This window comes from Euleptes europaea, chromosome 5, assembly GCF_029931775.1.
Source record: "Euleptes europaea isolate rEulEur1 chromosome 5, rEulEur1.hap1, whole genome shotgun sequence".
In the NCBI taxonomy this organism is placed as follows: domain Eukaryota; kingdom Metazoa; phylum Chordata; class Lepidosauria; order Squamata; family Sphaerodactylidae; genus Euleptes; species Euleptes europaea.
The window spans coordinates 28,018,554-28,043,618 of record NC_079316.1 but is presented as its reverse complement, the minus strand read 5'-3'; positions in this window follow the sequence as shown (position 1 = coordinate 28,043,618).

Here is a 25,065-nt window from a genome sequence, read left to right as displayed (position 1 = left end):
AGCTCCATGGAAGAAAGGTGGAATGCATGATTCTCCCCTTCTCAATTTCATCCTCACAACAACGCTGTGCATTAGGTTAGAAAGAAATAAAGGGACTGTGCCAAGGCCGCCCGGTGAGTTTCACAGCCAAGAGAGGACTTCAACCCAGGTCTCTGCAGGATTCATTAGCTGATCAACCGTCATTCATTGGATGGTGCGAATTTATGATATTGCTTACATCATGCCTCGATAAAGTAAATCAGTGATCCTTAACATGGTGTTTGCTGATCCCTAACATGGTGTCCACTTCCTCTTCCCTGAAAGTATATTGCTCAGAGCAAAAAGTCAGTACTATCTTTCATTCACTCCAGTGAAGCAGGAGATGTTTCAGAAGAGCCCAGTAGGCATCACCACTGGATCTGCAGGGAGATCCCATTTGAAAACAGCAACTTTGACAATAGGAAGATGCTTGGCTTGGAACATCACAACATTCCAAGACTGGACACAACCTCCACAGCAGGCCATTTTGTGATTGGTCCAATTCACACCATGGAAGCCATTTTCTATCTGCTCTCAAAAGTCCAAAAGTGCCTACAGGTTCAACAAGATCAGGGACCCATGCAGCAGACTCTCCATGAAGAACATGCAAACCCATCAATGCCATACATTAGGGGATTAAAAAGAGGTGTCTGTTCTAATTTAATTAATCTTTTATAAACTTATCAATGGATGGTGTAAATACATTAACTTCTGATCACAAGCATGGGTATTGTCTTGTAAATGACACTGCTTACTTAAGAGGGAGAATTTCTTTTCCTCTGTCATCTCAGCTGAATGTAAAATATTTGACATCTAAATGTCTATCTCTTGGAACTAATAATAAAAGCCTTCTGGTCAAGGACTGGCAACCATATAGCCAAGGCACTCAATAGTGTTCAGTCTTGTTTATACAACTGTGATTTAGAGGCTGCAGTGTCAAGGAAGTTGTAAGATTAGATTCCCCTGTTTTCAAGAATTCCAAAAGGTTTCATCCATAATCCCCTGCTGACCACCTTTAGTTATTCATGGGTTGCCATCTCTGCCCATCAAAGCAGCAATATTATAGGATGAAAAAAAGGTTAATCTTGCCTGGGGCTCTCTGCCCCTTTCTAAGTGATCACTAAAATACAATTTGTAATCCAGGGTCTCCAACAGATAGCTTACCAGCTACTGCAAAGTAGCTTTCTGCATCCCCTAGAAGACACATGAAAAGATCACAAAAAAGATATGCTCTAGGCTTTCTTTAAAAAAACGTTTCATAGGATTTTTCTCTTTGCTGCTTATCTGATCGCTTCATTGCCCATGTTCTGTTTCTAGGACAGAACAAAACTTGGTAACATGCTATGAGGTGGGGAGAGTAGCTTGGGGTGATTTTCATTACTCAGAAATAGCTCTCATTAAACAAAATGGTGGTCATCCCAGGTGTAAGTAAGCAATAATGCAATCCTGTACAGAGCTATCCCAGTCTAAATCCATTGAAATCAATGGCCTTAGAATGGAGTAAGCCTGCATTGGGGTGCCCTGGCAGAGACAGAAGTCACATTCAGCAATTGTTATCCCAAGACAAGCTCAAATGCAGACAAGCTCAAATTGCTCCTCCATTCATTTTTACCCAACAGAATGAAGCTTCATTCAATAACTTCCTTTATCAAGCTAGAGAAATACTAACAGTGTAGATTAATACGGCATCCAATTGGGCTAGATCAGCTCTTTATGAAACAGTTTCTGAGTGCAAAATGGCTTCTGAACAGGTTTGCCTCCACTCAATCCTGGTACTTTAATGTGATTACCGGATACCCATGTGCAAGTGTAATTTAACTTCTCTGTCCTGCAATTTGCCAAGAACTTTCTAGTCCAAGGGTCAAGATGAAACACAACCAGATTTACTCTAGCCACAATACCACAGCCTCTCCACAGAAGTCGGTGATTAAATTCTGAAGGCATCTGAGCTCATCTAATTAGCTTTTTTGCCATTCGGTAGATGGGGTAAGATGTCTGTAACAGAATGCCAGTGACCCTTGTCCATTGTACACAGAAAAGGAAAAGACAAATCATACAAGATACACAGCGACACCGACTTTTTTAGAACTGACATTTACCTACTAGCTCACCTATTCCATGAAAACTACCCTCAAGTGAAGAGTCTGCCATTTTCAGCTGTTATTGGTAAACAGCCAAAACTTGTACTTTCTGAAGATCTTACCGCTGTCCCAAGAAAAGGGGTCACACCTCAGACTGAGCTCCGTAAAGGTCTCCAAGCAATGCATCTAAGTTCCAGTACAATTGCAGAGATGAGGACCCCCTTCTTCCTGGTTCCAAAGTAGAAAAAAGGAGGCTCATCCCACTCCTATTAGGCTTGGAGGTCTTCAAAACCCTTGTAAGGCCTGAATGACTGAAATCCTTTTGATCATGTCAGCAGATGTCAAGGAGACATCTTCACACTGCTCTACATTTCTATAAACTCTCATCAGATTTTTTTTTAAAAAATATACTAGCTAGCCAATGATCAGCACAACTGCAGATCCCTTTCCTTCAATCTTCATATCCAACTAAAATCAAGTCCACTTCGCACGTCCTGCTCTCTGCACCCTTGCTGCAAAGGTGAAAAGAGTGGGGAAAAGAGAAAGGGCTTTTGCAGGGCTGGCCCCTCACCATTGGAATGCCCAATCCCCTTGAGGTTAGCTTGCAACTGTTCTTGGCTAACAGACAAATAGCCTTTTCATGAAGAAAGAAGCCAGGGTAATCATGTTCCTCACTACCATGGCCACACAATCTCTCCTGCTCCCAGGTCCAGGTGAGGCTGTGACAATAGATCATTCCCAGGTCTGGTTTTCCTGATATGGGCTGGAGGATGGACATAGGGATCTTCTGGGCTCCCATGGTGAAGCAGAAACAACAGGAATAAGGACATGGAGGGAAAAGAGACAATAATAACCCTTTACATTATGCTAAATTGCAACTTGCCATCAAAAACATACTTTCCCCATCATTACAGAACACTTTACCCTAGACACGGGAACAACACACCAGAGGTGTAGCATGCCATAATGCAACTAATGTCAGCACTGATAGCCCCTCAAAACAGCAAACACTGCTCAATACAGTTAGGGCATCTGCTAATGCCCACTTTACACCCATACAGAGCCACTGTGGAGATATGGTACATACCAGTGATCCCCAATGTGGTAGCTGTGGATGTAGGAGGGGCTGTGGCTTAGTGGTAGAGCATCTGCTTGGCATGCAGAAGGCCCCAGGTTCAATCCCCAGCATCTCCAGTTAAAGGGACTAGGCACATAAGTGATGTGAAAGACCTCAGCATGAGACCCTGGAGAGCCGCTGCCAGTCTGAGTAGACAATACTGACTTTGATGGACCCAGGGTCTGATTCAGTATAAGACAGCTTCATATGTTCATGTGATGGTATGATGCCCACCAATGGTTACCAGGTGTCCATATGTTGCTTTAATAAAGCATCTCTTCCCCAAAGCAAAGAGCCAGTACTGACTTTCCTCTGCCTTATTGTAATAGAGCCCTGCCTCATAAGAACTCAGAAGCTAAGCAGGGTCAGCCCTGATTAGCATTTGGATGGGAGACCACCAAGGAAGCGCAGGGTAGCTACACAGAGGCAGGCAATGGCAAATCACCTCTGAACCTCTCTTGCCTTGAAGACCCTATGAGGTCGTCACAAGTCCGTTGTGACTTGACAGCAAAAAAAAAAAAAAACTGCAGTAGAAGGTATTTCGGAAAAACCCAGGAGGCAGGGAATGCCTATTCACTTAATAGCTGCCTCCACTGTAAGAAGACTTTTGGCCTGGAACTTTTCCAGCATGCTGTTATTGGCCCCAGTACCCCATGACAGCCTTTTTTTATTGCTCTTTATGGCACCCATTTTGTGAAGGTGCCCACTCCACATTCTTAAAACTCAGAAAGTGCCGCATACAAGATAGGTAAGTCATGCAGCTTCCAAGTAGCAGACAGATTAATTTGCTTGTTTGCTTTAAGTTTGGACCTCCCTAAGTATAAAGAATGCAATACAACATCCGGTCGTTCAGCAACTTGGGTTTGTCTAAAAACGTGGAAACCTTTCAGTCACACCCATTTGCACTTTCAGACCAACAGAACAAAAAGGTATCATTCATTCCCAAAGACCAATATGCCATTAAACAACTACTAAGCTATTATGTTTGAAGTAAAAGGTATGCGGCGAACCCGCTGAGAGTGACAGGCTCATTAGCCCACTGAATGGTTTCAGGGAACCATCCATTTTTAGAAATGCTTGGCTGCAATACATAATCTCAAATATACTATAAACAAAGACTGGGGGGTGGGGGTGGTGACAGTCACCCAGAAGGTAGGAGACTCATAATATTCCCCCATCTCATCTGTTCACCAAGGATCAGAGAGTTAAACTGCATTAAAATAACAGGTTGACTGGATAAGGAGATAACAGATCTTCCTTGAACTCTCCCAGCCTTTTGTTTCAATTCTACCAGTCAAATCTATTGCCTGCCCAGCAGGGAATCCCATTGATTGGCACAGATGGCTGTTTACAGTTCCTTTCTCTTCCACGCCACTGTTTAAAGCCGGAGCCTGGATCGCCCAACTCACAATAACAAACAAAACAGCACACAGCATACACCCCATTGAGAATGGTTCACTTTTGGCCAGTAGTTTGTTTCTCAGAAGTTAGAGACCGCTAGTCCAAAAACAAGTAAGCAAACAGAAATAGTGCAAAGATCAAACAGTTAATGGACTGTGCAAGACGGATCTGTGAACCACAGTTTCTCAAGGAAGAAACTAACCATCTAAATCACGCACTGCTAGCAAACGGCTACTCCAAGAATGAAATCAGAAGGGCCATTGAACCAAACAAAAATCAGAAAACTCAAGAAAAACAGTCTCCCATAGGAAAGGTATTCTTGCCATTTATTAAAGGAGTCACTGATAGGATGGAGAAACTTTTGAAAAAACATAACCTACAAACAGTGTTTAAACCCACCAAGAAAATACAACAAATGCTACGATCAGCAAAAGACAAAAGAGACCCCCTCACCTCTGCAGGAGTATATCGTATACCTTGCAGCTGTGGAGAAGTTTACATCGGGACCACAAAACGCAGCATACAAACAAGGATAAAAGAACATGAAAGATACTGCAGACTTGGCCAACCTGAGAAATCAGCAGTGGCTGAACATGGACTGACACAAACAGGACACAGGGTCTTATTCCAAGACACTGAAAGACTGGACAATTCTACCAACTATTTTGTCAGATTGCACAGAGAAGCCATTGAAATTCATAAACATCAGCACAACTTTAACAGAAAAGAGGAGAGTTTAAGAATGAATAAGGCTTGGCTTCCTGCCCTGAAAAACCTCCAGACAAAGACAACATTCAACAATAGCCATACAGATTAGTTTTGGATTACACACATTAACAGATCACTTCAGGATACAATGGTTCCATATTAACATACCATACCCTCATTAGCACATTATCTTGATACTTACAGGACAATACTTTTGCAGGACAATACTCAGCTCAAACCCAACCCCTTTCTGACTATATATTACTCTTCCTACACCCTTGACACTGAGAGACACTGTCCTTCAGTGTTACTACTCTGAAGATGCCTGCCACAGTTGCTGGCGAAACGTCAGGAAAGAAAATTCCAAGACCACGGTTACACAGCCCGGATAACCTACAAGAACCAATCAAACAGTTAGTTCCCATGTTAGCCCCAGAAAGCAAAACAAGCCAAATCAGACGTTTTCACAGTAACCAAGCATGTCACCATGTCTATGTTATCATGGATATAAAAAGGACTACAATCACACAAAGCCTGACCACTGGTCACTAGCTTTATCAGACACCAACAGTTTGCTGTTCTGTCTCTATAGTAAAAGCTCTATTTACTTAAATGGCCTGCTACAGTGACAACCAATTAAAATTTAACACAAGGAAGTGACAATAATTGATGTGTTAGACTGCAGTGCCCTGATTCTGTCCCAATATGTTCTTTGAACGCCTGTTATCTTCACATCTTATATTGTTGATTATAATACACATCTGCTACACTCCCTCAACCCATGCACAGCCCAAAACACTGTGATAGTTTTGCCCAAGTCTTAACATTCAAAATTCCCCAACCATGACAAGTGACAATTACATTTCACCATGGGTCAGCCATGATCCGGTGCTTGCACAGGGGACCTTAACCTTTACCTTTTTGCATACAGAGAGCCTGTCACCAGAAACACATGGATTCAAAGTCACAGTCAAACTAGTTTCACTCCAATTTAAAGGCTTCATGATGTGAAAGGGAACACTGAAACAATTCAGCTGAATAGGCCATGCTACAGCTTCAAAAAGGGGCATCCATTTTCCTTAATGGATCAACGATATGAAAGATTTAGTAGTGTGATAAAACAGCTTATAACTCTGTTAATAATTAGCCATACATTATGCTTCAGCAATAATCAAATTATATCGTTAATGGCTCTATGGCATTACATTCTGCATAATACAATGTTCAACATGGCCTGTTAATATTTAAACTCCACATTTACTTCCTGCTGACTGTTAATGCAAGCTGCAAGACTCTTGTTAAATTACTTTGCAAAGAGCCACCATGTACTATTTTTTTTAAAAAAATTAAAAAAAACTTTGAAGGCTAGTAAGGGGCTCTGGCACAGTGGTAGGGTATCTTCCTTGCATGCAGAGGGTCCCAGATGAAATGGTATCACAACCAGTTTTTAAAAGATCAGGTATTAGGTGATGTGACAGACCTCTACCTGAAACCTTTAGGAGTTGCTGCTAGTCAGAGTAGACAATATAGACCTTAGTAGAAAAGGGCAAGAGTCCAGTAGCACCTTAAAGACTAACAAAAATATTTTCTGGTAGGGTATGAGCTTTCGTGAGCCACAGCTCACTTCTTCAGATACCTGAAAGCTCATACCCTACCAGAAAATATTTTTGTTAGTCTTTAAGGTGCTACTGGACTCTTGCCCTTTTCTACTACTGCAGACAGACTAACATGGCTACCCACTGTGAATATAGACCTTGACAGACCAATGGTCTGACTCAATTCAAAGCATTTTTGTGTGGTTATTGACCACAGAATTGGCTCTTAACTTGGGATGCAAACACCAATTTCATTGGGTTTTTGCAGTGTGGTTTTGAAAGGGGTAGCCATATTAGATCAGTGAACACGGCACAATGCTTTTCATTGCTGGGAAACCCATGCTGGTAAACATTACACGATTCGCTTGGCAACCCCACCAGACTACCCTAACACTAGACATGGACTTCAAAAACATTTTAGAAAAATACATAATGTCACTTTTTCGTATGTAGCTATTTGTGAGCTCACAAAAATATGTATAAAGTATCACAACCCTCAGTCTAAGTAAAAAAAAATCCTAAAAAGAACCTCTTAACTCACCTGAAAGCCCAGTGACAGTTTTGCAACTCTTTTAAAAAGCAGACAGGATTTCCTGCTCATCTGAGTATAGGGATGGCCGCTGGACATGTGTGTGTGTGTGTGTGTGTGTGTGTGTGTGTGTGTGTGTGTGTGTGTCATGTATTTTTGGTCATGTATTTTTAAAATATTAATTTATTTACTTTAAATATTTCTATACTGTTTATTTACTTTAAATATTTCTATGTTACTGTAAACCATCTTGAGTCCCACTCAAGATGGTTTACATTTAAAATAAGACAACAATACAAAATAATTAAAAACAAGCCACTGAATATAAATAGCATACAAATTATCCATAAACAGCAGATCTCAGACCAGAAGCAGACCAATTTAAAATGCTGGTGAGATAAAACTCCTCATTAAAACATGTTTCGGCCTGGCACCTAAAGGACAGCAAAGCAGATGCCAGTGCCAGATGAGAGGCAGCGTGGTGTAGTGGTTAAAGTGTTGGACTAGGAGCTGGACAAACCCAGGTTTGAATCCCCACTCGGCCATGGAAGTTTGCTGGGTGACCTTGGGCCAGTCACACACTCTAACTTACCCCACAGGGTTGTTGTGAGGATAACATATAGGAGAATGATGTAAGCTGCTTTGGGATCCCACTGAAGAGAACAGCAGGATATAAATAAAGTAAATAAATAAATGCCAGGTGAGCCTCAATGGGAAGGGCATTCCAAAGATGAGATGCCACCATAAAGAAGAAGAGTTGGTTTTTATATGCCCACATATATCTCTACCACTTAGGGAAGAATCAGACCGGCTTATAATCACCGTCCCTTCCCCTCCCAACAACAGACACCCTGTGAGGTAGGTGGAGCTGAGAGAGCTGTGACTAGCCCAAGGTCTCCCAGCTGGTTTCATGTGGACGAGTGGGGAAACAAACCCAGTTCACCAGGTTAGCCTCAACCGCTCTTGTGGAGGAGTGGGGAATCAAACCCGGTTCTCCAGATCAGACTCCACCGCTCCAAACTACCACTCTTAACCACTACACCATGCTGGCTCACAAAGATGAGATGTCCTGTCCTTAGTCGCCATCCAGAAGATCTTAACCAGTGGGCTGGATAGAATGGTAGAAGGTGTTCCTTCAGGTACCCTGGCCCCTAAAACTTTATTAGGTCTGCAAAACAAAATCCTTTGATTACCAAGAAATTTAGTGAATTGCTATTGCCAAAACAATGACTTGGATCATAAACCTGGCCTTTGTCCATTGCGGAGGTGATCATTCGCTATCCTAGCAGTGTGTTCCTGGGACACTAGGAACCTCGACTCAAGCCAGGCCAATGTCTTTTAATGAGCTCAAAGTGCCTAGTGCAGAAGGAACGGGTTCTGCAACAGGAGAAGGAAGTGCAAGAGGAAAGCAAAATGTAGCATCCAAGCCAATAAAGTTATATATTTATTAAAAAAAATTATAATCTTTAATAATGTGAGGTAAATGTTTATGGAAATGCAAATGCACAGTTTGTCTCTCTGGCTTTTATCTTGGAACATCCTGAATTTAGAGCACACTCAATTAAACAATAGAAATCTAGAACACAAAGATACTGTTAAAGTGCCGTCAAGTCAGACCCAGCTTATTGGTGACACTGGACGTTTTCAAGGAATGATACATTCAGAGATGGTTTGCCATTGTCTGTGTCGAAACCCTAGACTTCCTTGGCAGTCTCCCATCCAAATACTAACCAGAGCTGACCCTGCTTAGCTTTGTTCATTCTTTATTATTACAGTCCATGACCAGTAGGAAACATTAAATATAGAAATAAAAATTTATATACAAATGATCTTGATAGACACAGATAGACACAGATAGTCCTAATAGACACCAGCTAAAACTGCACATATCTGTCAACAATTTAACACTTCGATGTTCTTCAGGGCAAATACTAGAGATTTCCAGTCATCTCTGCCACTCTTCAGGATTAGCTTAATTTCTGAGATCCAATGAGATTGGGCTGGCCTGGGCCATCCAGACTATGTCATAGAAGACCATATGAAATATTAAGAAAATAAGAAACAACTGTTTCTAAAGGCAGAGTATAAACAGCCCACTTATACAGTGAACGTTTTGGCTTCATGAAATCTTCACTCATATTTCAACTTGGTCAAACAGGCGGTTTAATTGACAATATTTGTCCAGTCAGTTTATTGAAGCTGTGTAAAAACCTATCTCAACAGGAAGGTCATTCCATTGCACTGGGGCCACTGCAGATAAGGATCTTCTCCTAGTTGGAGGAGTTCTACTACAACAATGTAGGGGTATAGGAAGCAAGGCCTGATCTCCAGCAAAGGCAGTGGATGCCACTTACAGGAAAAGGCAACCCCTGTCCTCTGAATATCTGTAAAGGTTAACCAGCAACTGGAATGTCACGTATGGAAGCAAAAAGGCAGCCTCAGTAATTGCTAAATAATTGGATATGCTCAGCCCTCCCTACATTCATGAGTTTTTGACCAACTGGAGCTTCCAAGATGCCTTCAAGGGCAGCCCCAGAGACAGTGCTACATTCAGCCCCGGAAGATATAAAAGCTTAGATCAAAATGGTAAAGTCACTTGTTTTCTGGAAAAGGAGAGCAGCCTATACAACAGGTAGCACATAACCCAGACCACCACTGTGGCCTGATTATCCTAGGCTCCAAATCGCCTCAGACAGGGTTAACGTCCAAGGTTCTGAGGTGTTCTCCCAGCAACACCTCTTGTTTTGTCTGGATGCGTTTTTAATCTCTCAGTGCAACAGGAGGCAAGACGGAAGCAACCCCTCCCAACTATTCACCCACTCTTCATATACCCAATGTCACTTGCTGTAAACAGCACAACCAGTATGCTGCACTACAAAGGGGCAGGAGAACAAGAGGATAAGTCAGGAAAGCATCTGGAAATGCTTCTTGCCAACGTGATATGAGATTTAAAAGGTATGCATTCAGACATTCCAGTGTCCAGGTTGCACACTGGCCAATACTTAAGACATCTTTAACATGCAAAACTCAATTATGCGATGAACACATGAAGCTGCCTTATACTGAATCAGACCCTTGGCCCATCAAGGTCAATACTGTCTACTCAGGCCGGCAGCAGCTCTCCAGGGTCTCAGGCAAAGGTCTTTCACATCATCTACTTGCCTAGTCCCTTTAACTGGAGATGCCGGGGATTGAACCTGGGACCTTCTGCATGCCAAGCAGATGCTCTACCACTGAGCCACGGCCCCTCCTCTCTTCACTTATCAATGTAGACAAATCCTAAACAACAAATAGACAACTTCATAGTAGACAATTCCTAAACAACAAGCGCCAACTTGTTATTGTTAGCAAACACCTTCCAACAATAACACCAGTAACACCAATAGCACTGAACTATGGAGGCCACCCTCACAACAGTTTTAAGTACTCATCCCAGCACTCCACTGCTGCTGCTATTACTATTGCCATGCTCCCCACCACGGGCAATGCTTGTGCAAGCTCCAAACTGGCAGTAAAGATAGAGCCATGCACACAAGACCCATAAAACAGGACCACAGAGGTTATGTGCATCGTCCTATTTGTCTGCCTTTTCAAGAGGCAGAGCCCAGGCTGGAAGGAAGAACAAGCCACCGATGCCGTTCACATCAAGCAATGCAGGGGCATGGAGAATGCACGCGCAGTAGCTGTTGCCACAGAGTTGCCAGAGAGGAACAGCTGCTCAACACAGGCAACCAGAAGAATACTGAATTTATAAGACTGTGACGGCCGACAGCAGTGACCCTCATGCAACTAGACAGCATCAGAGTAATTTATTTCATGACATTTCCATCATGAGCACTGGTTTGCAGTATGTGGAGGCTAGCAGTGGAGAACATTTCTTTGCGCTGAGCCAAGACACTGGCAATGATGCTTTGTCTGCACCTGCAGAGAAGTAAAGGAAGGCTGCTTTAATACAGTGTGATTATACTACCTGGCTCCTGGGCAAAGTTTGCATGTCTAGTGGTAAGAGTCACATATTGACTACCGTTCAATGACCAGTTCTCAGATTATGAGGCTGGCCTCCTTACAGGGAGCACAGATGGTGGTGGTGGGTGGGAGGGAATCTCTCTTTTCCCTTCCGTGAGTCCTAACAGAACCAGCAGGCAAACACACAAAACACCCATCCCTATTAATATAACAGACAGTTGCGTATTCCTCCACCTTGCATTTGTAATCTTTTGCATCCCTGGGGATCCCTATCGCTCCACTGGGACCTTAAACCGTAGTGACAGGACATATGGCCAGCCTACTACTTCCTTTTATTGCTTGCCCCTGGGGTAAGGACAGAAGTGAACTCTCCCAGGCAAGCCATCTGTCTTTGTTTTCTCTTGGCTACCTTAGAAGAAGCTTAAATAACAGTTTTCTTATGACAGCCCCAATTTAATAGAATTTGTGAGGCTACCTTAATCTCTCGTTTAGTGTCTTCACGAATACAGCTATCGAGTGACTGGTGACCGGCAATGAAAGAGCTAGCTGGTTACTAAGGAGGAATCCATTTTTGAAAATAAGCTGTCCCACATTCCCCATAAGCCTCTTTGCCTGCCTGCTTTTTTAGCTTCCCTGTATCATTATATCCCTGCCTATCTGACTCCAATTCTCCAGTTTCCCACTTCTCTCTTGGTCTCCACTGCCCCTCTGGACCCTATGAATGGCATTTTTCAAAGTTTAGGTTCATTTATTAACCCACCTTTCCACCCAAAAGGAGCTCAAGGTGGTGTACAAAATTAAAAGTCATATAAAAAGATGTTATGAAAGCCTCCACACACCAGTGAAAAGACTAGATAGTATAAGACAAGAGGAAGCCACAAAGCAACCAACAAGTACTGTCCCTAATTTGTTCAATTTAAAGGCATTCCAGGCAAGAAACGTCTTTAATTCAGTCCAGAAGGCTGGAAGGAATGATGTGTCCTTCTTACTTCCTGGGGGAGTTCCATATACTTCCTGGGGGAGTTCCATAATCTGGAGGGGGTTGCTGGAAAAGGCCCTCTTGACTGGCCCAGACCAATCTGATGTCAGCTAAGGCCACTTTCCTCAGAGCAGTACAATGTGTAGATCACAGAACCTCAGTAGGCTGGAAATGTCTCCCCACTTCCCTTAGCCCCCTGCCTCCTCCGCCACTCTTTTCCTCAGATGCCCATATTCCCTGCCAAATGTCCCTCACTGTTCAAGAGTTGCCTAAGACTTTTGTGGCAAGTGGTCGATTCATTCATGACACTTTATTGGCTCATGGCAACAGCTATGCTGCCTGAATTCAAATTCTTGCATTATGAAACCCACACAATACATAATCCCATCAAAACATACACTCTGTGGAGTTTGGATTGGTTTACAGAACAGCTTAGTCTAAAAAGTGTGCTCCAGCAGATCCACGTTGCTCTTTGGGAACTAGATTCTAATGCAACAATTTACATTTTGTTGGGATAAAATACACAGCATTCAGCAATCATAGCTCAGTAGCCAAGCACAAACTGCATGCAAGTGGTCCCAAAGAGACCCTCCACACACACACGGTTACAGGACATTAAGCAGTAAGGCTGGAAAAGATCCTAAAAACCAGGAGAGCTTAGGTCAGCCACAGTAGCTCACAGTGACTTCAATGGGCCACTACAACAACATTAAAAGAAGCACGGATTTGGAAGGGGCCATACTGGCCATAGACCAACACCCCGCTCAGTGCAGGATCAGCCTAGAGGATCCCTGACAAGTGTTCGTTCAGCCTCTGCTTGAAGACTGCCAGTGAGGGGGAGCTCATCACCTCCCTAGGCAGCCAAACCCATGGCTGAACTACTTACTTAAAAAAATATATCCTACTGTCCTGCCGGTACCTTTCCACCTGTAATTTATACCCATTATTGCGAGTTCTATCCTCCGCTGCCACCAGGAACAGCTCCCTGCCCTCCTAAGTGACAGCCCCTCAAACCATGTCCCCCATCAACCTCCTCTCAACTGAACATTCTCAAGTCACTCAGTCTTTCCTCAAGGGCATGGGGGGGGGATTTGTATTCATCCAGTGCAGCCAAGTGCCTCTCAACAAGCCTCTCTATCCATGTCAACCAGCAGCCCAGACGCCATGCCTTGCCTACTACCATCTCTAGATGGGCATCTTCTCTTCTTCAGGGGAAAAACTGAGGCAAAATAGGCATGGAACCTTTCTGGTTTCTCGCGGCCCTCTGCCAGTGTTTCTCCATTTTACCCTACAGTGGGCCTATGGCCTTTTTTTACCTTGCATTGCTCCTCACATACCTGAAGAAGCTTTTCTTACTGTATGTAGTGAGTCTACCTGGCCAGCCTCCGCTTACTCTCTGCTTTGCCCTCTCTGATGACTGATCTATAGAGGCTAGCAACCCACAGATACTCTTCTTTAGAGATATGTATTTCCCTCCATTTTCTTTTTCTTCCTTAGCCCATCAGAGAGTTCTCTGTTCATCCACATTGGCTTCTTGGTCCCACTACCAGGTTTCTGTCCTGCTGGAATCAGGGTGGATAAAAACCAATTTAAGAAAAAAATTAAAAATGGATTTTTTAAATTTAAATCGGATTTTTTAATAAGTTTTTTTTAAAATAAAATGCTTTTTGAGGAAAAAGCTATTCTATTTAAGATACATTATAGTCCAAAGTTTATTCATCATGAAATAAGGATTCATTTTATGAGGCTTTATATTTATGCAATGTTTAAATTTTTTGATAAATGAATTCCATTAATCCATTCACAATGTCCTGCTCTTCCATAAGTTTCTGTAAAATTATTTTGGGCAATTTTGCAGTTCTCAGAACTGTGAATTTATGTCTGCAGAGATGCCTCTTCTTCACGGCACAAACATTATAAAATAAACATACAGAGTTGAGAAAAAGCCCTTAATCCCATTGCTCCTTTGCAAATCTATGTACACAGAATCAACCCCTTACCTCTTAAGTGCTGTTACACTCAGAGGAGTATCAACTATGTCAATGAAAGGTTAACATTTTCACATAGGATGATCATGTAGTCAATCTACACATTCAATATGTATCCCAGGGCTTAAAGTGAAATCCACAAGCTAATCAATGAAACTGTCAAGCATGTGCACTGCTCACTGACATTCAAAGAGGTCATTAATCTTAACTGATACTGGGGAGGGGGTTACATTTCAATCTACACAGGGTGATCTGCCATTTAAAAATATAAGAAAACATCATCATGAAGTGTAAAAATGTGATACTTAAGTTACTTTTGCAGGTCCTGCAGCCATCAAGCAAATGAAAAACTGGCCGGAACCTATGGTCATACAAAGCCTCTGGTCACTCTTCTACTACTTATTCCACAATATTGACAATCTAAAGATGAATACCACTTAGTTAAGAAGGGTTCTTTGTGTTTCTAGATCAATAATGGAAAGAAGACCGGTGCGCTCACATGAGTGGCAAAATAAATGTTTCTGGGTGATGACGGCCTTTCTGCTCAGATTTATAATAACGTTTGCTATTTTATGGCCTGGATATAAGCCCAATGGATCTCACGAGGAACAGACATTCAGCACCAGACAACTGAATCCATGAGCAACCAAATGGCTGAAGCACCAGATACCTCCAATTGGGAAGAAACTAGCCAAGATGTACTTGGCTATATACCAAAGCAACTTTGATATATAAAATGTATGCTCAAAGCTCTTCTTGTCCTGCCTCTTCATCGGTCTCCATGACTTTTTCCTATACTAATCCAAAGCAACTTTGATATTATATAAAATGTATGCTCAAAAAAGGAGGGGTGTCTTTGTATCAGCTGTGAGAACACGAGACTTTGAGTGCTGGTTTGCTGCTCTGAAAATGGAGATAATGAAATGTATAGCGCAAGCTGATTTAAACCTGCTTTAAGTGTTTTTCACCAAGCCACCACACAACACCAGCGTAAGAGCAGTGGACTCTAATCTGGTGGACAGGGTTGGTTTCCCCACTCCTACACATGAAGCCAGCTGGGTGACCTTGAACTAGTCACAGCTCTCTCAGTCTCACCTACCTCACAAGGTGCCTGTTGCGGGAAGAGGATGGGAAGGAGATTGTAAACTGGTTTGATTCTCCTTAAAAGGTAGAGAAAATTGGCATATAAAAAAAAACCAACTCTTTCTTCTATCTTGAGCTAACGTATATGAAGTGCTAACAGTGCACTCCTATGCAGAGTTACTCTAGTCTAAGCCAATTGAAATGAATGGGTTTAGACTGCCGTAACTCTCTTTAGGACTGTAGTGCATACACATGCTTACTACCACCACCACATTGTAGACAGGTAATAAGAACAGTGGACCAAAGTTGATGCATTTTGTAAAGCCACCAAGGTGAGATTAGACACAGGAACACACACACCTATCTTAGTCAATAATTCTTATTCAAGCTTAAATGCTTAAAGACTGTGAACAGCCATCAGCCATAATGAATGCAGGACTCCTCTTCATGTTAAAATGCCTCAAGAGAGAAGTGGATTAACAGAATGGAATACACTATCACCCCCTTGGGCCACTGGATATTTGTTGCAAACAATCTAAGTTTATTGGCAATTTTGTAGACCTTTTTATTCTCCCCAAGGCCCATCCCCTGAGCCACCTCTTACAATAGAAGGGCCTAGAAACGTGCATGTCCTATAGCTTATTGATCAGTGCTCCGCAAAGTAAATATTGTATAAATATAGCTGAGTGGTACCGATATCTAACAAATGCCATCTTTAATCACATTATTTGTATCCCACAGTCTCCCTCCCTTCCCAGTTGGCCATTTATGTAAAAAACTATTCCATCACTCCGTGCTTGGATAACTTTCTACTATTACAGCCATTGTGGTTAAACCCATTGATATTCCTAGGAGACAGTACTCTTCCATACATGTGTGTGCACGCACGCACTTCCAACTTAGGTATATTTGGACCACAGTCGTCTTGGAACGTAGGCCTCAAAGGGGTGAAAGGACAGAGGCATTTTCTCTATTTCCTAGGCAACCTCTCAAGCTGAGTCGGCATTGTTCACATAATGACTCCTCCATGGTTAGACCCAGGGCCACCAGCAAATGCCATTTTTACAGAAAATGAGTAATGTGAAAAATGTGAAACGCTCTTTAATCAACCCCATCATTCTTCTTCCGTTTCATTTGTATTCTCTTGCCAAATCTCACTGTTGTTCTGCGGTACGTCCCATCTGTTTGACAGCGGATACATTCCCACTGGTTTCAACAAAGGGAATTTGGGCAGCATAAAAGCGAAGGAGTTAGAACCTGAGAAATCTTGAACCATTATTGCTCCTTTTGAACTCGGAGCATACAGTTCATTATTGAGATGGCTTTAACAAGATTCTTAGAAAAGTTCTGCAATTCCCAGACCTTCCTTCTTCAGAAGACAAAGTGAACTTTTGCATATGAAAAGCCAACTGGTGGAGGGGAGAGACTGGGAGCCTAATTGAGATATTCCAGTTTTGACCTAGTTCATAAAGAAAAGTGAAATAAAAACGATAAACATGCCGGTCAGCCCATACCACTTTTATTATATGCGGATGATGCAGTTTTGTTGGCGACATCAGAAGTGGGGCTGAGGTCCACTATCAATCTCTTCTTGGAATATTGTGATCAAGAAGCACTCACTGTGAATTACGCCAAGTCAAAGGTGCTTCGCTTTTCTGCCACCAAGAGAAGAGGCTCCCAGTTTTTCAAGGTCAAAAATGGACAACTCGAATGGGTTTCTACCTTCCGCTACTTGGGCATTGTCTTCAGTTACAACCTATCTTGGTCTGCCCATCTGGACCATGTGAAGAAGACAGCAAGATGCACCACTGTAATGGTAGAGAGGTTTTTTCAAAGCAAGGGGGCCAAGCACGTCTGCCATTGATGTCTTCAACGCGAAGGTGATTTCCCAGATTCTGTATGGAGCAGACATTTGGATTTCCGGTGTGGATGAGAAGCTAGACTGCCTTTTGAACAATTTTCTCAGGAGAATTACTGGAACTCCAAGGTGTGTTGCTGGGCCTGCCCTCCGTATGGAATTGGCCCAACCCTCGCTTGAGGCACGTGCGTGGGGGAGAGCAATTAAGCTTAGGTTTAAGTTGCCTGACGACTATCTCCCATCCCAGGCGGGGTTTCTCCATTTACTCTTAAGGACCCGGCCCCCAACCCCCGGCTGAATCTGTTAGCGGAAAAACTAAAAGTACTGGGACTCCCAATCTCTACTCCCTCTGACAATCTGGTTCCATCTCATTTAGCGGCAATCTTGAAGAGACTGAAGGAGTTAGATTGGGCCAGTACGGTTGGGAGGGCCAGAAGTACTTGCTCCGGTCTGGTCTTGGGACTCCCCCCACCAGAGAAGCTTCCAGAGTTCCACTCTACGGTTTCAATCTTCTCACATCGTCGGGCTCTCCTTTTAGCTCGTTTAAATGCCTTTCCATCCATGGTCATGTTGGGCAGATATACCGGGATACCTTTTCTGGACCGTCTCTGCCCATGTAACACGGGCAAAATTGAAACGTTGGACCATTTGATGCTCCGCTGTCCTTGCTGGTCTCAAGATAGAGATTCTCTTATTGCTCCAATCCTCACCAGCTTCAACCTCCCTCTACATGCCTGGGTGTTGCCTTTTTTGCTTGGCGACTGAACTAATGGTGCAGCCACATTGAATGTTGTCCACTTTTTGGCTGATCTTAAGAAGAAAGAACTCTCAAAGCCTACCTCTGGCAACTTTTAGTCAGTTCGCTCCGCCCCCAGTTTATTTTAGTTAGGGATTTTACTTATTGGGCTGACGCCTAATTTTTAGATTGTATTATACTATGTATTAACTTAAGATTGTATTATACTATGTATTATGCTTCCCATCCTCCCTCATCTTCCCCTCCCTTCCTTTCTTCCTCCCTTGGTCCAAGACTGTGGTCATAGACCTAATAATAAATTTAAAAATAATAATGAACACATCAACCACTAGATGTATTTTTTCTCTTTATCATCTATCTCCACTATAGAGTCTCATCTTTGCATTCAGTGTTAGCATTTCTTTTACTATAAAATGGAACCTTGGCTTTCCTGTGAAGGTTCCTTCTACACTGAGGGAGGAGTACATCTTCATCAGCGGGTTTTGTTGTTCCTATGCTCAGGGAGGCAGGATCCAAAAAACCTTTGCTTCCTGTCACATGTGCTAGGACTGCCCTCTGATATCCAGTTTGAGGACTTCTATAGCAGAATTTTTAAAAACAGACATATGTGCAGCCAAAAGAACAAGCAGCAGCCACTGCAAAAAACACAGCTTAAAACCAAGAATTAGTAACAAGTAGAACATGAAAATACTTTATTCTAATTCCCCTTATTTATTATTCCTATATATAACATATTGTTTTCCCATTTTTAATGGTTTTTTTAAATTCAGCTTTATCTGGACCCTTGACATTCTTCATCTTGATCCATTCTTCACCCTGGGCGGGCAAGAGGTACTCCTCCCTCAGTGTAGAAGGAAACTTCACAAGGAAGCCAAGGTTTCGTTCTCACACTGAGTTCGGAGTACATCTTCATCAGCGGGATCTTCAAAAGCTGACGTTCACTGGGAGGGACTCTTCATTGATCATTTGATACAACATTCTGGAGGACTCTCATGCTGAATGCCGCGTCGGATGAAAAATAGGCATTTATCTTGTAGTGTCTTATGAACGTAGAAGGGCTTGACCAGGTCGCAGCCTTACAGATTTCTTCCACGGATGCATGGCCATCAAATGCTGCTGAAATAGCGGCGCTGCGGACTGAGTGAGTGGTAATTCCTAACAGCACTGGTATGTTGCTAAGCTGATAGCACAGCTGGATACACTGTTTGATGCACTTGCTGATAGCTGCCTTTGACATTTTGCAACCTTTATTGGGTGATGAAATAGAAATGAATAAAGACTCCAAGCGCCGGAAAGGTTCCGTCCTTCTCAAAAAGATGCGTAAAGCTCTTTTCACGTCTAGAGTGTGCCAGTTCTTCTCCTTTGGATGAGAAGGGCGAGGGTAAAAGGATGGAAGATGGAGTTCCTGTTGTCTACGGAACTTAGAATTTACCTTCGGGATAAAGGCTGGATCTGGATGTAGTACTACTTTATCCGCGTGGAAGACGCAGAGGCTTTTTCTAGATGACAAAGCCGCCAGTTCCGACGCCCTTCTAGCTGATGTAACAGCCGTGAGGAAGAGAACTTTAATCCTAAGGTGACCCAGGGAAGCCTCCCGTAAGGGTTCAAATGGGTGTCGAGTCAGAGCCTGGAGTACCACATGAAGTCTCCAAGTCAGAAATCTATGAATTGTCGGAGGAGAGATGGCCGAGGCTCCTTTCAAGAAAGTGACTATTTGGGGATGCCTTGACGTTGGGTATGAAATAGAAACGTCACCTGTCGTTTGAGAGTAGATGCCTTCAGTCCTTGAGCTAATCCCTCCTGGAGAAAGTCAAGCAAGTTGCCAGTGGAAATGGTCACTGGATCAGTATGTTTTCTCCCGCACCATCTAGCGAAGGCCTTCCAGGAAAAATCGTATATGTGCCTGGAGGATTGTTTCCTGGCTTCCAACATGGTGTCGACGACCTCTGAGGTATAGCCCGTCTCTAGCAACCTAGAATCGCCCCCCAGCCTTCCAAGCTGGCATCGGTGAAAATCTGGATCATGGAGATTGGGAGATAGTTCTGGCCCTTGGCTAGGTTGTGGGACCTGGTCCACCACCTTAAGCTGTCCTTCACTTGTCTCGGAATGGTGAGGTGTGGGTTCCTCTTTTGAGTTATCTGCAGTTGAAGTGGCTTGAGAAACCATTGCAGGTCCCTCATGTGGAGGCGAGCCCATGGCACAATCGCTATGCATGCCACCATTTCCCCCTGCAGTCTGACTATGGACGACAGGCCAGAGGATTTGGAAAGAATCACTGTCCTTGTCAACTTGACAATGGAGAAAATCTTGTCTGGCGGAAGGAAGACTGCATTCTGGTTCATGTCTATGAACACCCCCAGGTGATGGATGAACTGGGACGGAGAGAGGGTGCTCTTGATCCGGTTTACCAGGAAACTGTGGAGTTCTAGAGCCCAGAGGATGATCGTGTGCTGTAAGGACAGTTGTTCTGAAGGAGCGCTCACCAGGATATCATCTAAATATGGGAAGACGAGGATCCCTACCTCTCTCAGGTGAGCCACAGTCACCAGGACCTGGGTAAAGACCCTCGAGGCTGATGAGAGACCAAACGGGAGGGCCCGAAACTGATAGTGATCGAGGTTGTACGCAAAGCGGAGAAACCTTAGGTTCTCGGGGTAGATGGGGATGTGTAAATACGCTTCCGTCAGGTCTAGCGACGTCAGAAACGCTTGGGGACGGAGTGCCTCTATGATGGACCTGAGTGTCTCCATCCTGAAATGTTTGAGCTGGATAAATTTGTTGACATGCTTTAGATTTAGGATTGTGCCAATCTCCGTTTCTCTTCGGCACCGTTCTGTCTGGGGGACTGGTTCGATTGCCCTGATTTGAAGCAGGTGGTCTATGGCTGCTTGATTGTGGGCTATCTTGTCCGGTTTGGAAGAGGAGGGGGAGAGAAAGAAGCGGTTTGGGGGGGGGGGATTTGCGTAGTTCTAGGCTGTATCCCTCATGAATAATCTTCTGCAACCAAGTGTCTGGGTGAAGGGAGTCCCAGGTATTGGCAAAAAGCTGAAGTCTTTCCCCCCCCCCCCCCACCGGACTGTCCCAGCAGTCATTGTTTCCCAGATTTCTCACTAAATCTGTTGGACTTGTCCAAGTGTTGTTGTGGCTGGAATCCCTTGTTAAACCTGGGCCCCTTGTGAAAGGATTCCCTTCCAGAATTCCAGTTGTTCCGTTGTCCGCTCTGCCCCTTGCCAGAGTGTGAGAGGTTCGGAAGGGACGAAAGGAAGAAGAGTAAGAGGTCTTACCTTATTTGGCAAGGCCTTTGTCTTGTCTTTTGTCTCGACTAGTATGTCCTCTAGTTTAGAGCCGAAGAACTGATCACCCTCAAATGGGTATCCCAACAGGATGAGTTTGGAGCCAAAGTCAGCTGACCAGGACTAGAGCCAAAGTGCCCTCCTAGAAATAGAGGAAACTGCCAGTGCCCTGGCCGACATAGTCATGGAATCAAGAGTGGCGTCCGCCATAAAATTTACTGCTTTCAGAACTCTGCTAAGACCACTCAGAACCCTTTTATTGTCTTGTGGAGTCAGGTCAATTATTTTTCTGATCCACATGATGGATGCCCGAGCCACCAATGCTGCTGTAGCCGATGCTTGTATGGATACTGCCGAAGTCTCATGGGCCTTTTTGATAGCATAATCAGCTTTTCTATCTAGAGGGCCCCTGATGTTGCCAGCCCCATCCTCAGAAAGTAAGCCGGTGGATTGCAGAGCGGCGACTGGTGCTTCAACTAAGGAAACCTGAAGGAGGTTAGAAGCTCGGGACTCTAGATTATACATTCTTCTAACAGCAGTGGGGAGCTGTCTGTTAGAGAGAGGCTTCTCCCATTCATTTTTGAGAAGGTCCTCAAAGTATTCAGGAAAAGGCACAGCCCGGGTGTGGGTCCTCAGTCTGGTGAAGAATTCCTTCATGCCCCTAAACTTAGCCTTACTTTTGGAAGCCTCTGAGTCCTCATCCTCATGAAGATCTAAGGCTGCCAACACCTTGCTCAGGAACGCCTGATAATCTTCCCCGGCAAATAACCGGGATTGTTGTTCCTGATTCTGAGTCTCCTCCCCATCCTTGTCTTTCCCTGAGGAGAACTCGCCCTCTTCTCTAACGCTAGAAGTGGGAGAAGGGGACCTGTTCCTGCTGGAAGAGGACAGTGGTGCCTTCCTTGCTGCCTTAGTTGGCCAGGCAGGCGTGTGTCGCTGGAGCATTCCCCACGTTCTGACTCAGAGTGGATGGAAGCCTGGAACCCGGGGATGAGGCTCTGGATCTTATGACGTCCCCACAAGAATGGTCGCTAATTTGGGCAAACTCCTCTCTTAATGCCTGCCGCATTAAATTTATCAGACTTAAGTTGCCCTCCCCCACTTCCGCAATTACAAAAATGAACGTTTTCAACATTACCCGGGGTAGTCCCAGTCGCATGAACTCCAGAGGAGCCGGCATCACTGGGATCAAGTTCGCCCTGGTAACCTCTAGAGGCCGAACGGGGAGTTGCAACGGCCATCTTGTCCGTGCGCGTCTTTTTCACGCCGTTTTGAACGTCTCCTGGCTGGAGGCTCCATTTTTGTGCCACCTCCTGCAAATCAGGCCGATTCGCCCGTTTTTCCCCTTCGCGGCTCTTGGACGTCGCTAGGGAAAGATGTCTGGGGCAGGGGTAGTCCTTCAACTTGTTCCTCGTCTCCTGACATTAATTCCTCTGAAGCCCTATCTCCACTCTCAGACATATTGTAAATGGAGGAGGGGGAGGGGAGGGGGAGACAGAGGCAAAGACAAGGGAAAACAGTAGATACAAGAGGAAAAGGCTGCTGGGTGCACACAGACCAAGATTAGGACTAAGAAAAAACACAGAAATAAAGTTAGACAGGAATAATTATTAAAGTGCAAAGGCTATGAAAGAAGGTTTGCTACAGAGCTAACCACAAATGCTGCTTCTCCCTCTAAGGCAGGAAGAGAACTGGATATCAGAGGGCGGTCCTAGCACATGTGACAGGAAGCAAAGGTTTTTTGGATCCTGCCTCCCTGAGCATAGGAACAACAAAACCCGCTGATGAAGATGTACTCCAAACTCAGTGGGAGAAAGCTATGTTTCCATAGTTACTCTCCACAATTCAAGAAATGGCATCCATCGAGGGATTTTTATCTTTATGCAATTTGCAATGACTCACAACTGATATAAACAGAACTGAACTATGCGCCAGAAAGTGATTATTTGAAGTAGTTTTGAACGAGGCAACAGAATGAATGAAACAGAACATGTAGGCATCTGACCAATAAAAGATTGATGTATTTCCTGGAAAACAATGTGTTACCTTAAGAATTTTAAAGTTGACTGCAATTCTAAACAGACTTGCTTACTTCAAGGAAGCATGCTTTAGAACTTGGCTCCACCTAAAGAACTTATTTCAACTGTCCAAATAAAAGGGTTTTTAAAAATATCTGAAATGGTACTACTGGATCCAGTGGTCTCTCCACAGCAGTTCAGCAGCCTACAAATTAGATATACTAAGTTCTCCACCCTTTGTTTCTGCAGTCCCCTCCCTTTCCCCACCTAATTATCTGACAAAGTAGTGACAATTTGTGCCACAAAATCAATTGCAATCCCAAAAAACTTTCAGGGTTCTCACTAAAGCTAGATATTTTGGATAATTTAATTCCATACCACATCGTGAAATGAAATGGCTTTGTCTAGCAGAGGGGAAAGAATTAATGATTTAATTGGAGTACAAAGCGTCCATGCCAAAAATGCTCTCCGATCCAACCCACAGCCGCTCCTGCAACTAAAAACGGTTGGGTTCTGCACCTCGCCACAAAGCCAGGAACCCCACAACCACCCACAACTCCCAACTACATTTGAAAACCCTGCAACGCTCATTTTGCACAACAGGGTATGGGGGTGGGGGGAAGACCACCAACAAAAGTTGGATACCTGATTGCCATACAAGCGCTTCAGGAGACTGCACCGGCTGAGCTCAAAAGCCTTGCAAAGACTGTTGACACAGGAACCTAAGGATATTGACCAGCGGCAAATGAAACTGTTGGCAAACGAGCCCTGCTTGCTGGGACCAAGACTCTGTTTTGAAAGTCAAGGAGACAGGGCCATTGCAACAGGCTGCCGGAGCCTTTAACTGTTCTCTGGAGGCAGCTTGCCAGAGCATTAAGGTGGCAGAGTGGTAAAGAGAGAAGGCCAACAGGAAAAGCAATCAGGCCCTCTTCAAAGAGTCACCTTTTGTTCTGACTTTCCCATACATCAACTCATCTGTTTAATACATAAGTGTATATCTCAGGAGGAAAGAATTTGGAAATGTACTCTTAAGAGTCTCCTTCAGCTATCTCTAGGAAAGAGGGCAACCCTGTTACACTTAGGGACTCATCTCTTTCCGGTTTTGTTTATGTATACCTTCAGTAATAGAAATTGAAGAGCTGAGAGAGCAACTTCTCAAATATTTCATTCTTGCCTGCACTGTCAGTGGAAAGATGAAAGAATTTAACCCCCCCAAAAAAGCCTGTTTTTTTATTCCACTCCCAGCCTGATTATATACATGCTTACTTAGAACTAATTCTTATTGCATGCCATAGGTTGTACATAGGATAAACAATCAAGCTGTTAGAACTACAAAACCAATGTTCAATTAATTTTGTCTTGATTCGCATAACGAACTTTTAAAAACTTAAGCTTGCGGTCCTATACTAATCAGGACTGCTTTGCACATCACCAGTTTCTAATGTAGGAGAAAAAATGACCCCCACCAAGTGTGCATTTAGCACACAGCCTATTTTGACACACACACCTGAGAAGAGGTAACGCCCACCAAGCATGCTTGCAGTTTCCTATATATAAACAATCTCCATATAAGAAAGTGACCATGAAGCAGCTCTTCAATACATTCATGAATCTTACAAAAACGCCTGCAATCTATACACGTGTAAATGATTTCAGACTGCACCCAAATTAGTA